Below are 12,579 nucleotides of genomic sequence, written 5' to 3' on the forward strand. Positions count from 1 at the left end.
CAGTCAAACCTAGGTTTCCAGTCATCCCCACTTGGGAGCCAGATGGCCCTCCATCCCATCTCATCCACCGGATGAATACTGCCAGCCTCAACGTCATGTTATACACGTTCCACAAACCCATACCCTGATGTAAACCCACAGAAAGGCCCCATGGTATGATGATCCATGGCCACTTGACTACCCTGCACCCCTCTGGTGGCAATGCTGGGACCAGGGATGGTGGAGATGCATAACCTTGTCTTAGTCAGCTGTTTTCCTGCTGCAACTTAAATATCGGACAAGAACAATTTTAGAGGAGGAAAAGTTTATTTGGGGCTCACGGTTTCAGGGGGCTCAGTCCTAGAGAGCCGGTTCCATTCCTTGGGGCTCAAGGAGAGGCACAACATCCTGGCAGAAGAGTGTGACCGAGGGAAGCAGCTCTCCTGGTGATCAGAAAGCAGGGAGAGAGTTCTGCTCAACAAAGACAAAATATATACCCCCAAGGCATGCCCCAGGCCCACCTCCTCCAGCCACACCCACCTGCCATAGTTACCAGTTCATCCCTATCACAGGGTTAATTCACTGGCTGGGTTAGGGCTCTCATAACCCAATCATTTCACCTCTAAACCTTCTTGCATTACCTTATGCAGGAGCTTGTGGGGGACACATATCTAAACCATAACACACCTTATGTGTAAAATGCTTTTCATCCCCCAAGAGGTGTCATTAATTATTACATGTGAAATTAAAATACACAATTTAAGAGAAAGAAACCAGATTGGAATAAAGGGTTCTGTCCATAAAGTCAACAAAATATTCAAAGAACCTAAGAATTACCTTGAATGAAAAACTGATGTAAAGAAATTATAAAACTATAACCCCCACCCCCGTAATTGCAAAGACTAGGAAGAGGCATCTATTCCTGAATAGAAGACCAAATTCTATTAAAAAGTTTAATTTTGATGGTAATTATAGATTTTGACAAAATCCCAAAGTGCCAACAGGATTTGGGGGAAAGAGTGCAATTGAAAGTGATTATTCTAATGTCCATCAAAAGAATAAAGAGGCAAGTTTAGTATCTTGAAAAGTTTTCATTGAAAAATAATAAGTATAAAAGGAATCTTGACTTACCATCAGTACAAATTATACACACTATAACATTAAGAATAGTGGTAAGCATCACTGAAACAGAATAGATGACTTGAAAGTACACACCCACACAAACTTCATAAAGGAAAGGTCAAAAAGCACAGGAAAAGAAGCAGATTATCCAAACATGTTCACTGGTTGGATATTCATAAATACTATGCATGAATTTCCAGTCTTTGTATCAGACCGGTAAAAAAAATAATAATTATTATTTCTAGAATCATGATAAAAAGTATCAATACTTTTGATATAAGGACAAATTTATATCTAAGTGGCATTGATTGGTCATTTTTTTACAAAATGAAAAGCTCATTCTCTTCCTCCTCACTTTCCTTCTCCCTTAATGGATCAGTCCTAAAGCCATTTAGGTCACCAATAGAGCGGAGCAAGGTAGGTATACATCAGGTCAAGGAGACGGGGATAGAGTGGAAAGTTCACATCGAAATTCAAACAACTAAATATATATATATATTAAATTTCAGCCTCATTAATCTCTAATGATTATGAATATTAAAATACTGAAAAAAATTTTAATAAGAATACCCGACTTTGACAAGGGCAAGGAAACAAGGATTATACATAGCTGTTAGAACCTTTTAGAAGGCAATTTGGCTATACATATCAAAAGACTTAAAAACTGTTGTGTGCCCTTTGACACAGTAATCGCACACACAGAAAGCCATTTTAAGGAAAGACCATGAAATATCAAAGAAAATTGCTTTGCATATAAAAATGTTCACTGTAGCATTTTTTATAGGATTAAAATATTGGAGATCAGCATGAGCCCCCAATAACAGGTAAATGGTTGTAGAAATTATAGGCTGTCTACTAAGTGAACTGTGATACATCTTCTTAAAATTATGCATGAAAGAACAACGAAGTGCTTATGTTGTAATATTAAAGTACAAGAGCAGAGTGAAACAGAACATAATATAGGCACGTGTGATGCCATCTGGGAACTTCCTCAACTCAGTAGGTGATTATCAAGACCTAATAGAGGCCATACATGGCATAGGTTTGATTATTTACAAAATACTCGGTTATTAAGAAGAAACCTTAAAAAGAAACGTGTTATAACCACAAGGTATTTGAGTCTTGACCACAAAAAAACATATTTTTTTGAAGAGCAGAAACATTTTCTGAGATATCCCAAACATACAATTTAGTTCTGTACTTCCTCAAAAACATCAGAAGCATCACCTCAGCCCCATGGTCATCTTGACGTAAGTACAATCAGTAACGTGCGGACCGCTCACCACTGCCCCAGGGACACGTTCACAGCCCAGACAGCTCCCATCCATGGGATTTGTCAAGTCCACAAGAGAGTGAACATTGACATTTTCAAAAGCAAAACCAGAAAGACTGAAAATACAGAAATGATGAGTTAATTAATTAATTTAAAAATTAAAAATAAGTAAACCCAATTTGTATAATAATATAGAAATCCCCAAATGACCAGCACACCTTATCAGGAGTGTCTATAACAGTTCAAAAACAATTCAACATACTAAAACAATAATAACTTCTAGTAATATTAATTAATGATACTATTAACAATGCTCTCACATTGCCTAATATTAACACTGTTAATAATTATTAAAGTTTTGAAATTTATTATTTGATTATTCAAATATTACCACTAATACTAACTTAACATTAACATGGTTTCACATAACTTATTTCATTTTGCCTTCACAAAGGCATAAAATGAAATAAGTTATGTGAAAAAAGGTTGGTATCATTACTGAATTTTACAAATGAGAACACTGAGCATTGAAGAAGCTACATAATTTGCAGAAAGTCCAACATCTGGAAAAAGCTTTAAAAAAACATGTGGAAGAGACAGCTCTTGCCAACTCTCCAAGTCCTGCCTGCTTCAGCTTGGTGTCTCCCTGCGAAGGGGAGCTTCTGGAACATGGTAGCAAGCAGTAGGTGCTCACTTAATATTAACTATCATTCATTATAATCAACAATGTGGCTCCAAAATTATGAATTTAAAATCTGACATCTGTGCTTAGTTAGATAGAATTTCAAAGCAGGAGTATATGTTAATAGGAAAAAATGTGTCTTCATTTAATTAAAATCTCAAGTTTAAGTATATTATTAGTCCTACTTTGAAAATTTGAGTTCTTTACTTTCAGGTACCAGTTTAAAATAATTCTTTTCCTTTCTTCTTTTTAAAATACAGAAAGCAATTATTTATAGTCTCAAAAAAGTTGCCTTCCAACTCATTTCAGTACTTCCAGTTTTCTGATCTAGCCTCAATAACAATTACTGCAAACTTCTGTTTTTAAAGGCAATATTGTATTTTGGTTTTCTTGGAAAACACCACTGGGAAGATTGCATACACCCTGTTATCACCGTGACGCATCCTCAAGAGGAACTGAACAACTTTCATTAGGACCTTCCCCCATCTTAAAGGTTTGGAAGGTTTGGAAACATTTACTGTTAAAAATGAAACTGGGCACTTCAGAACGGAAACAAAAAAGCTACGTGAAAGTTCAGCAAACTAAAATAAAGAGAAATCTGAAAGAGCAAAGCAGTTAATAGATTTTTGTTCTGTAACTCAAAACTGTTATCTCTTGTAACATAGGGTCAGGTTGCTATCTCTACTGTTTACTTATCCCTAAGAGTCGTAAGAGAAAGTACAAATTTGCAACCAGATGTGAATTCTAGTTGAGTGTAGTGGCCTGCTCCTATAATCCCAGCTATTCAGGAGGAGAAGGCAGGAAGTCACAGGTTCAAGGTCAGCAGAGGCATCTTAATAAGTCACTGTCTCAAAATGAAATTTTAAAGGGGTTGGGGTATAGCTCACAGGTAAAGCACCTGCCTAGCATGTGCAAGGCCCTGTTTGCAATCCCAGTACTGGAAAAGGTTAAAAAAAAAATACACACACACACACACACACACACACACACACACTTATATATGTACATGTATGCATATATTATGCATATATGTGTATACATGCATACACATTCATGTATTACATGTATATATGTACATAAATGCACATACGTGTACATATATGTGCATATACAGACTTGTATATATGTATGCACACATAAATGTATGAGTCCTATTCATACATTTATGTGTGCATACATAGAGAAGATAACAGGTACCTACCTGATTCACAGATCTAGATGTAAGAACACAGGGGAAACTGCTTTGCACAAAACAAAGCCCACAGTCAGGGCTCTCAGATGCTTTTGTAGCCTGGGGGCATCAGTCAACATCTGGAGACATTGTTGGTATTACAACTACGGTGCAGTGTTTCTTGTCATCCCTCAGGTCCAGACCAGGGATGCTGCTAAACACCCTGCAATCTAAAGAACACCCTCCCCACAGCAAAGAACTATCCAGCCCAAGTGCAATACCGACAAGGCCGAGAACGCTGCTCTGAGCTCCCACCAGTGTCTTGGGCCCAGGGAAATTTCCTAGGGGTTCCAGTAAGACTGTGACCCTGGAGTCCACTGTCCTCAGAGGCCCTCTCCTACCTGCAAGAGTGAGTGAGGACAGCAGTTCTGGCCCCAGGAGCGAGTCGCTCCACAGAACTGAGGGGGAGACCAAGAAACCCTTTAGCTGCTTTTCTGGAAACCAACCTGTTAAGCCTTCCTTTCCAGTTGGATTGAAAGTGTGGCACTGCCGAAGTCTGGCTTGGCACAAATCAGGAGCCACTTGTCAAAAAGAAACTAACTTTATTTTTAGAACTACAAACGCCAAACAAAACAGCTCCAGGGAAAAACCCTCAGAGCCCAACTGCCACCACCGGCTTCCACAAGCCTCTCCTCACACCAACCTCACCACCTCCCACAATCCTCCTGCTCTTGAGGCCGATTGGCTGGGTTGCGTGGGCGGAGCCAAAGAAGTCCCCCAATGAGCAGCTCCGTGGAGGAGCCAATCAGCTAGATGTTGCTGGGGCCGCTGTGAGCCAATCATCAGCTGGCAGTCTGAAGGGCAGGGAAACAGCCCAATGAACATCACCACAGAGGAGCCAATCAGCTAGATGTTGCTGGGGCCACTGTGAGCCAATCATCAGCCGGCAACTGGAAGTTTGCTGGCAGCTGGATCATCAGCCGGCAGCTGGAAGTTTGCTGGGGCCCCTTTGGCTGTGGCTCTCAACATGGCACTAAGGGTAAGATTTTATGGAGCACTCCCCTGCTCGCCAGTGAGGAGGATCCAGAAAATATCCTTACACATGGCTTGTCAAATAAATAAAGCCCCTGCCATCACCACCTGAAAGCTTAGAATTGCATGAAAGACACCACACAGATAGCCAGGGAAGAATCCCAGGTGACTTCTCTTGAAAATGACATGTCACGGAGCGGGTAGGATGAATATATGGACCAGACGGAATGGAAAGGCCTTTGGGACACGAAAGGAGGATGGCCAGGCTCAGCGTTGTTGATTCTCTGTGTCCAGACTGGGCACCGTGACATGGGGCCAAACATCATTCCCTGGGTTGGTCAGCTCCCATCACTGTGAGAAAAACAAGAGGAAGGAGGGTTCATTTTGCTTATGATTTCAGAGGTTTGAGTCCATGGTCACTTGAACCATTGCTTTGGACCTGTGTCAGGACAAAATGTCATGGCAGGGAGCACATGGTGCAGCTAAGATGCTCAGCTCATGGAGGCCAGGAAACAGAGAGGGGGCTTTTATACTAAAGCCCCCACAAAAAACCTATGGGTAAAAGCTATGAATCCGTCAATGACTTAATCTATTCACAAGGTCAGAGTCCCTCAATCCAGTCACCTCCCAAAGGCCCTGCCTCTGAACACTACTGCACTGGGGACCAAGCCTTCAACACAAGATATTTGGGGGGACATATAACCTGCATATGTGAAAATGTTTTTGGATAAGATTAACTGTTTGAATTGAGAGACTAAACATTGTCCTCCCTAAAGAAGCTCATAATACTGCTCTCAAGACCCACCCTGAAGCCACTGCTGAGTTCCCAGTCGGCCAGCAGTGGAGACCAACTCCGAATCCCCAGATAGCACCATGCGCCGCTAGGAGGGATCTGACGGCTTCCTAGTGGTAATTACTTTGGACCACTTCCAACAAACAGCCAAGGATAGAACTCTGTCCTTACTTACTCTAGATATGGATTTTCCCTCCCACATACGAGTCACCAAAACTACCATTTGTGGGCTTACAGAACACCTCATCCGCCATCTTGGCATTTCACATTGCTTCTGGTCAAGGAGCTCACAGAAAATGAAGTGCAGCAACGGGCCCATGCTCATGGAGCGCACTCTTCTTACCATGTGCCCCACCCTTATGAAACAGCTGGCCTGAGAGAAGAGCGGGTTGGCCTTTTGAGAATAATCACAGCACTCACCAAGTAACAATCCCTTGGTTCTCCAGAAGATGCATATGCTCTAAATCAGAGTCAATCCAGAGTCCAGGATTCACAGGCTCAAATCAGGGGTGCACACAGAAGTGGCAGCACTCACCATTACCCCTGATGATCCACGAGCCTGGAAATCTTCATTCCCAAGGAAACACAACAATTCCAATAAATTTAAAGTAAAGATACTGCCCAGCTACTTTGGGGTCCTCTTGCCATAGGCAAAGAAGGAGCTGGAGTATGAGATGGGTAAATGATCCTGACTGACAAAAGGAAATTAGAGCACCACTCCACAATTAGACTATGGGGTATATGCATATGGAATTCCTATGATTATAGATATGTGTCTATCTGGAATACAGATGTCTCTTGGCACCACCAGGCCCAATGACTTAGGTCAATGGAAAATTACAACTGCCAATCTCGGCAGGACTACTAAGGGGCCAGAACCTTCAGGAATGAAAATTTGGGTCCCCCCCCACTATGTAAAATCCATAACCAGCTGAGTTTTTCTCCAAAGGCAAAGGAAATACAGAATAGTGAAAACTACAACCATGTAACCAGTTACAGAAATGAAGATTATTACTTTCATGAGTTTGAGTATCTCCTCCTTATTTTGCTCTACGTTTATAAGATACATACTCTGATATGTGTGTATAATAGTACATATTATCATATTACATATCATAGTATATTTTTGTGTGTGTAATATTACAATATATAATATGTATATGTGCCAAGTTGACATTGGGTAGACTTATGACGGTTAACTATGTGTCAAGTACACTCAGCCATGGTGTTCCCTGACATTTTCAAACGTTATTCTAAGTGTGTCTGTGTGAGGATATCTCTGGATGAGACTAATATTTTAATTGGTAGCTTTAGTAAAGTAGAATGTGCTCTCTAATGTGGTGGGCTCCAATCAATCAGTTGAAGACTTAAACAGAACAACATCCCAAACCTCTCATGAGTAAGACAGAATTCCTCCTGCTTCCCATGAGTAAGATGGAATTCCTCCTGCCAGACTGCCTTCAAGCTAGGATATCCATTTTCTAGATTTTGTCCCCTACCCGCCAACCTTGGGACTCAAATGGAAACAATAGCTATTCCCAGATCTTGGGCCTACTGACCTTTGGAGTTGAATTATACTGTCAGCTCACCTGGGTCTTCAGCTTGCTGAGTGCAGATCTTGGGACTTGTCAGCCTCCATAGTTACATGAGCCAATTTCTTATATATAACCTTTTTACACACACACACACACACACACACACACACACACACACACATTTCTGTTCCTCTGGAAAGTTCTGACCCACATAGTAGGGGAGGGGAGAGAGATCACCAGGAGCAAAGTGCAGGAAGTGGTGTGAAGGGTGGCTCATTTAGATGAGGATCTGACTCTACAGCAAGAGTTTAGCAATTGAATGGGGCAGTTAAGTGTCCTTTTAGAAGTTATAGCCCTAAGTAGGTGCCCAGGGCAGTAGGTCTGTAGGGGAGACTGAGAAGAGATTGGAGCAGACCCTGAGACACCTACACTCTTCCGGTAACGCATGAGGAAGCAGGCACCGGAGAAAGCTTTGGTTTCTCTGAGTCCCATCCATGGACGAGAGGGGCAAGGACGGCTTATGAATGAGGACAGGAGGGAAGAGGGGAAACCCAGGGCAGGCGTCCCTCTCCCTGTGTCTGCATTCTCCACGTCTCCGCCCGTGAGACCCATGTCTATTAGTGCTGCACAGCCTTGAAGACCAGGAGGAAGACCTCCCCTCCTTAACCGCAGGGGGCAAAGAAAGCCCACCCTGGGGGAAAGGATCCCCACGGGCAGAGCCCTGTGAAACGGGGCTCAGAGTGATGAGAGGTGTTCAGTCAGTGCTCATCACTGTGACCAAATGCCTGCCGAGAACAGCTTAGGGGAGGAAAAGTCTCTTCTAACCCATAATATCAGAGGTTTGGTCCATGTCGGCCAACCCCGTAGCCTTGGGCCCAAGGTGAGCAGAACATGACGGCAGAAAGGTGAGACAGAGGGAAGCGACGCAGGACACGCAGGACAGGACGTGACAGCCAGGAAGCAGTGGGAGAGCTCTGCTCACCAGCGACAAAATCAAAACCACAGGTATGTCCCCCAGGGGCACACCCTACCTGCCTATAGCTACCACCCAGTTAATGCATTCAAGTGGACTGACCCACTAATTAGGTTACAGTCTAATCATCTGCTCTGAACATTATAGCTATATAACATCTGCTACAGTCTAATCATCTGCTCTGAACATTATAACCTATAGCTACCACCCAGTTAATCCATTCAAGTGGATTGACCCGCTAATTAGGTTACAGTCTAATCATCTGCTCTGAACATTCTTGCATTGTCTCACACGAGCTTTGGGGGACACCATTAGCTAAGCCATAACAAGAAGACTCCTGAAACTTAAAGACAGAGTAGATCTTTGTATTCATTTGTCAGCATTTAGCAAGTGTTCTGACAGAAGGTAACTGGCGTCTAGCCACCCAGTGGCGTGGCTGCCACCCCCTCCTACCCAAGTGGGACGAGCTAATCAGACTCTGGGTGTGGATCAGGAGACTGAAGGTGGATCTCAGCTCGGCCGCTCACCAGCTCATGCTGCTGAGCAAGGTCCCCCGCTTTTCTAGGCCTGAAGCCCGTCATCTGGACCGCAGACATTACAGTGCTTCCACAGAACTGCACAAGACAGAAATGGCGGGTACCCGAGCGTGACTGTCACCAGAGGAACAGCAGCCGAATGGCAGGTGCCCTGTAAATCTTATTTTCCTTCCTTTTCTGCTGGGATGAGCTCTGAATTGTCTCCATGGCACAACATCTGCCTGTGCTCCATTTACCACTCTCTACCACAACATTCCTGACCAGACCCGAGCCCCAGGTCCCAGGACGTCTCTCCTCAAGCCCCGTTGGAGGTCTCACTGGCTCTCAGCCCACCCTAGGTTCCTGCTCCTCCACTGCCCGACTCCCATTCTGTTCCTTTCCTGCTCTCTCAAGCACCATCATGGCACCTTTGGATGTTCTGCCATGTGCCAGTGTCTGATGTGAAAAACCAGCCTCAGTACTGAACTTTGGGGTAATGGGATGAATGCAAGAGTCAGGGCATTTGGTCACCTACAGCCTCTCCTGCCCAGGGAGGAGACTTGGATGATCCTGATTTTCTCTCAGGCTTGGCCTGGTGAGACGCACAGTTCCACAGGGAACCGTTGGCAAGTCACACCCTCCGTGTGAACAGTCTCCCTGGAATTAAGAGAGGACCAGGGCTCCTACAAGGCTGTGCCTCTCCCATGTGCCAGCTGGATGCCCACCAGTTGATGATGTTGATGACTAGCTTGACTCACGGGGTTCCCAGATGACACAGCTGCTGTCAAGTGAGGACAATAAGGACCTCCACAAGCAAAACAACGTACTCCTTTTTGCTTGTTCCTTTCCCAACTGTGGGGCTGAAACTCTATTTCAATTCCTTTGAAACTCTACTTCTTAATAAAACCACAATACAAACAAGGGATTATGAAAGGACATACAAATATAAGCACATTATCTATTTCCTAAACATCTCCTTCTGCTCAACACATCTGTTTTCTCTTATCAGATGCCTCTCCCAGCCCCATCAGTGACGGCTCCAAGTTTCATCATCCCTCCCCGATCTTTCAGTAGATGATCTCACCTCCTACACCCCAAGCCCTTAACCCAAAACTCCAACTTCCCTCTCCTCCACCTCCAATGCCCATCAGGCAACAGTGAACAGTAAGCAGGAAACCCATTCCTCTGAAGAAGAACTTGGAGTCTTAGTCAGAGGGAAAGGCCCTTCTGAGAAAACTAGAAGTGATCCTCTACTAGTGGAGGAGGCTCCGAACCCCATCTGGAAGGGAAAGAGAAAGTCAGTCATTACCACTGACCAAAACAAAATGTTTCCTTCCCTTTGTCAAAGTCACACTCAGCAAGAGGCTAAGGAGGGGTGCCATACTGCCCTGCCCACAGCCCTGCGGTGGTGCCACAAGGGCTCACAGCAGGAATCAGGCCAAAATCAGAGTTGGGGCATGTCACTCCATTTCTCGCATCCTTGCCTTTGCATTTGCTATTGTCGAGGTTTTCAGTCGTTCACTTGACGAACACGCACTGAGACCGCCCCAAGCAGTGAAGATGGCAGTGATCAAAGTAGACACCAGTCCCTGTTCTCATGAAGCGTGGGTTTTCTTCAGAGAAGTAGATCCTCTAGTAGTGGAAGAGACGCTCTCGCACGCTCGCACGCTAGCATGCTTGCTCTCTCTCTCTCTCTCTCTCTCTCTCTCTCTCTCTCTCTCTCTCTCACACACACACACACACACCACTAGAAGATGGCATTCCCTAGGCTGGAAAGGGAGAGGGGGAATTCTGAGAGGCAGGAGAGTTGTTGCAACTGTAAAGGGAGAGTCAGCAAAGCCCCTTCTGATCAGGAGGAAAGGAGGGCGTGAGCCTTGCAGGACTGTGGGGCACCACTGCGCCCACCTCTGAGAGGACCAGTACGGGCAGAGGAGAAAGCAACCGAAGGGCCCTGAAGCAAGAGCATCTGATGCACTCAAGGGACATGAGAATTCAAGGAACAGTGGAACTGGGGCAGGAAGTAGTGATATGGGGGGGGTGACTGTGGGTGTTCCTCTTCCCTCTCCGTCTTTCCTCTTTGCCTCTTTAGCTCAACTGATTTTTCAAGACTTAACTCAGATGGTGCTTTATTCCACAAAGCCTTCTTTGAACCTCTCTCCCCCAGTTGGACAAGAGTGACCCTTTTCTGTGTTCTTATAGCACTCTAAACAACCTTTTCTTATTATATCACTGTATTGTGATAATCCATTTGTCACATCTTGAATAAATTTTTTTAAAAATATTTTTAGTTGTTGATAGACCTTTATTTTATTTTATTTATTTTTATGTGGTGCTGAGAATCGAACCCAGTGCCTCACACATGCCAGGCAACTGCTCTGCCACTGAGCCACAGCCCAGCCCCTCATAAAATTATGTTGAAGAAATAAAACAATGATGAGTGAATGGATGGATGGATGGGTCGATGGATGGACAGATAGGACGGAATGAAATGGAGAGTGAACAGAAGTAGTGAAGACAGTCCCTGGGCTAGCTGGAATGAGGATGGTGACAATGGAAATAAAAAGGAACAGACATTATGTTAGAGACATTATAAAAGTAAAATGACAACATCTGGCAACTTTATGAAAGTTAACTTTATGAATGTTAAAGAGACTGATAAGAAAAGGAATCCAAGTGATCCCCTAGGATTCAGTTACTGGAAGTTTTAGAGAAGCAGAAACTCTTAAAGGAGGAGCCCCTTTGGAAGATTTATTTTTAGGATGACTACGTCTGATTCATTCATCTGTTTCAACAGGCCTTTATTGAGCTTCTCCTAAATTTCATTCCCTATGCTAAGTCCTATTAAGGCAAAGGTAGATCAGTCAGGGTCCCTGCCCTCAAAGCATGTCCACAGTACAGTCCTTCTAAAGTAACAGGAAGGTCTCGGTTGTTCAGCTGAACCTGCGGACTTCCAACCCTACACTGGAAGTGTGGCATGGGGAAAGTGCAGGGCTTCTGTGGCAAATGGTCTTGGGTTCCCACTCTGCATCTAACCATCTAGGGCCCTGAGAAAGCTTTGCAATCTCTAACCTTGACTCTCTCCCATTTGAGAGAGAGAGAGAGAGAGAGAGAGAGAGAGAGAGAGAGAGAGAGAGAGAGAGAATCAAACATGGTTTGCAATGTATTGAGAAAACATAATAGGATACCATGGGGGGCAATGCCTAAAACGGTGGTTTGGAATACTAGGAGTTTTAGCAATAGCATTAGCTCCTTCTCTCTTGCTCTAAATTTCACAAGTGGCAACCTGTATCATGGGCCCCAGGGATTGCTTCACTTTCCAACATGTTTTCAGAATCATTCATACATGTGGTACCCTCCCTGTTATAGGGTGCACTGACATTTTAATTTTCCAAAAGAAACATCTCTTAATTCAACAACTGAAGACCAAGTAGACCATCCAAGGACAGGAGGGAGGAAAGCCCCCATCCCATCAAGTATTTCAGAAGAAAAGCTAGCCTCAGCCTT

At 43.9% G+C, this 12,579-nt stretch overlaps 1 long non-coding RNA gene across 1 annotated transcript in view; it reads right to left on the reverse strand.

Moving 5' to 3' along the window:
* Positions 1-287: 287 nt before the first annotated feature.
* Positions 288-12,579, reverse strand: part of LOC110597617 (uncharacterized) — an 81,031-nt gene continuing 68,739 nt past the window's right edge. Inside the window, exon 4 of the long non-coding RNA XR_013426358.1 lies at positions 288-422. This is a non-coding gene — a long non-coding RNA (uncharacterized LOC110597617). The remainder of the gene's footprint in view (positions 423-12,579) is intronic.

The sequence above is a fragment of the Ictidomys tridecemlineatus genome, chromosome 10, assembly GCF_052094955.1.
Source record: "Ictidomys tridecemlineatus isolate mIctTri1 chromosome 10, mIctTri1.hap1, whole genome shotgun sequence".
Classification (NCBI taxonomy): Eukaryota; Metazoa; Chordata; class Mammalia; order Rodentia; family Sciuridae; genus Ictidomys; species Ictidomys tridecemlineatus.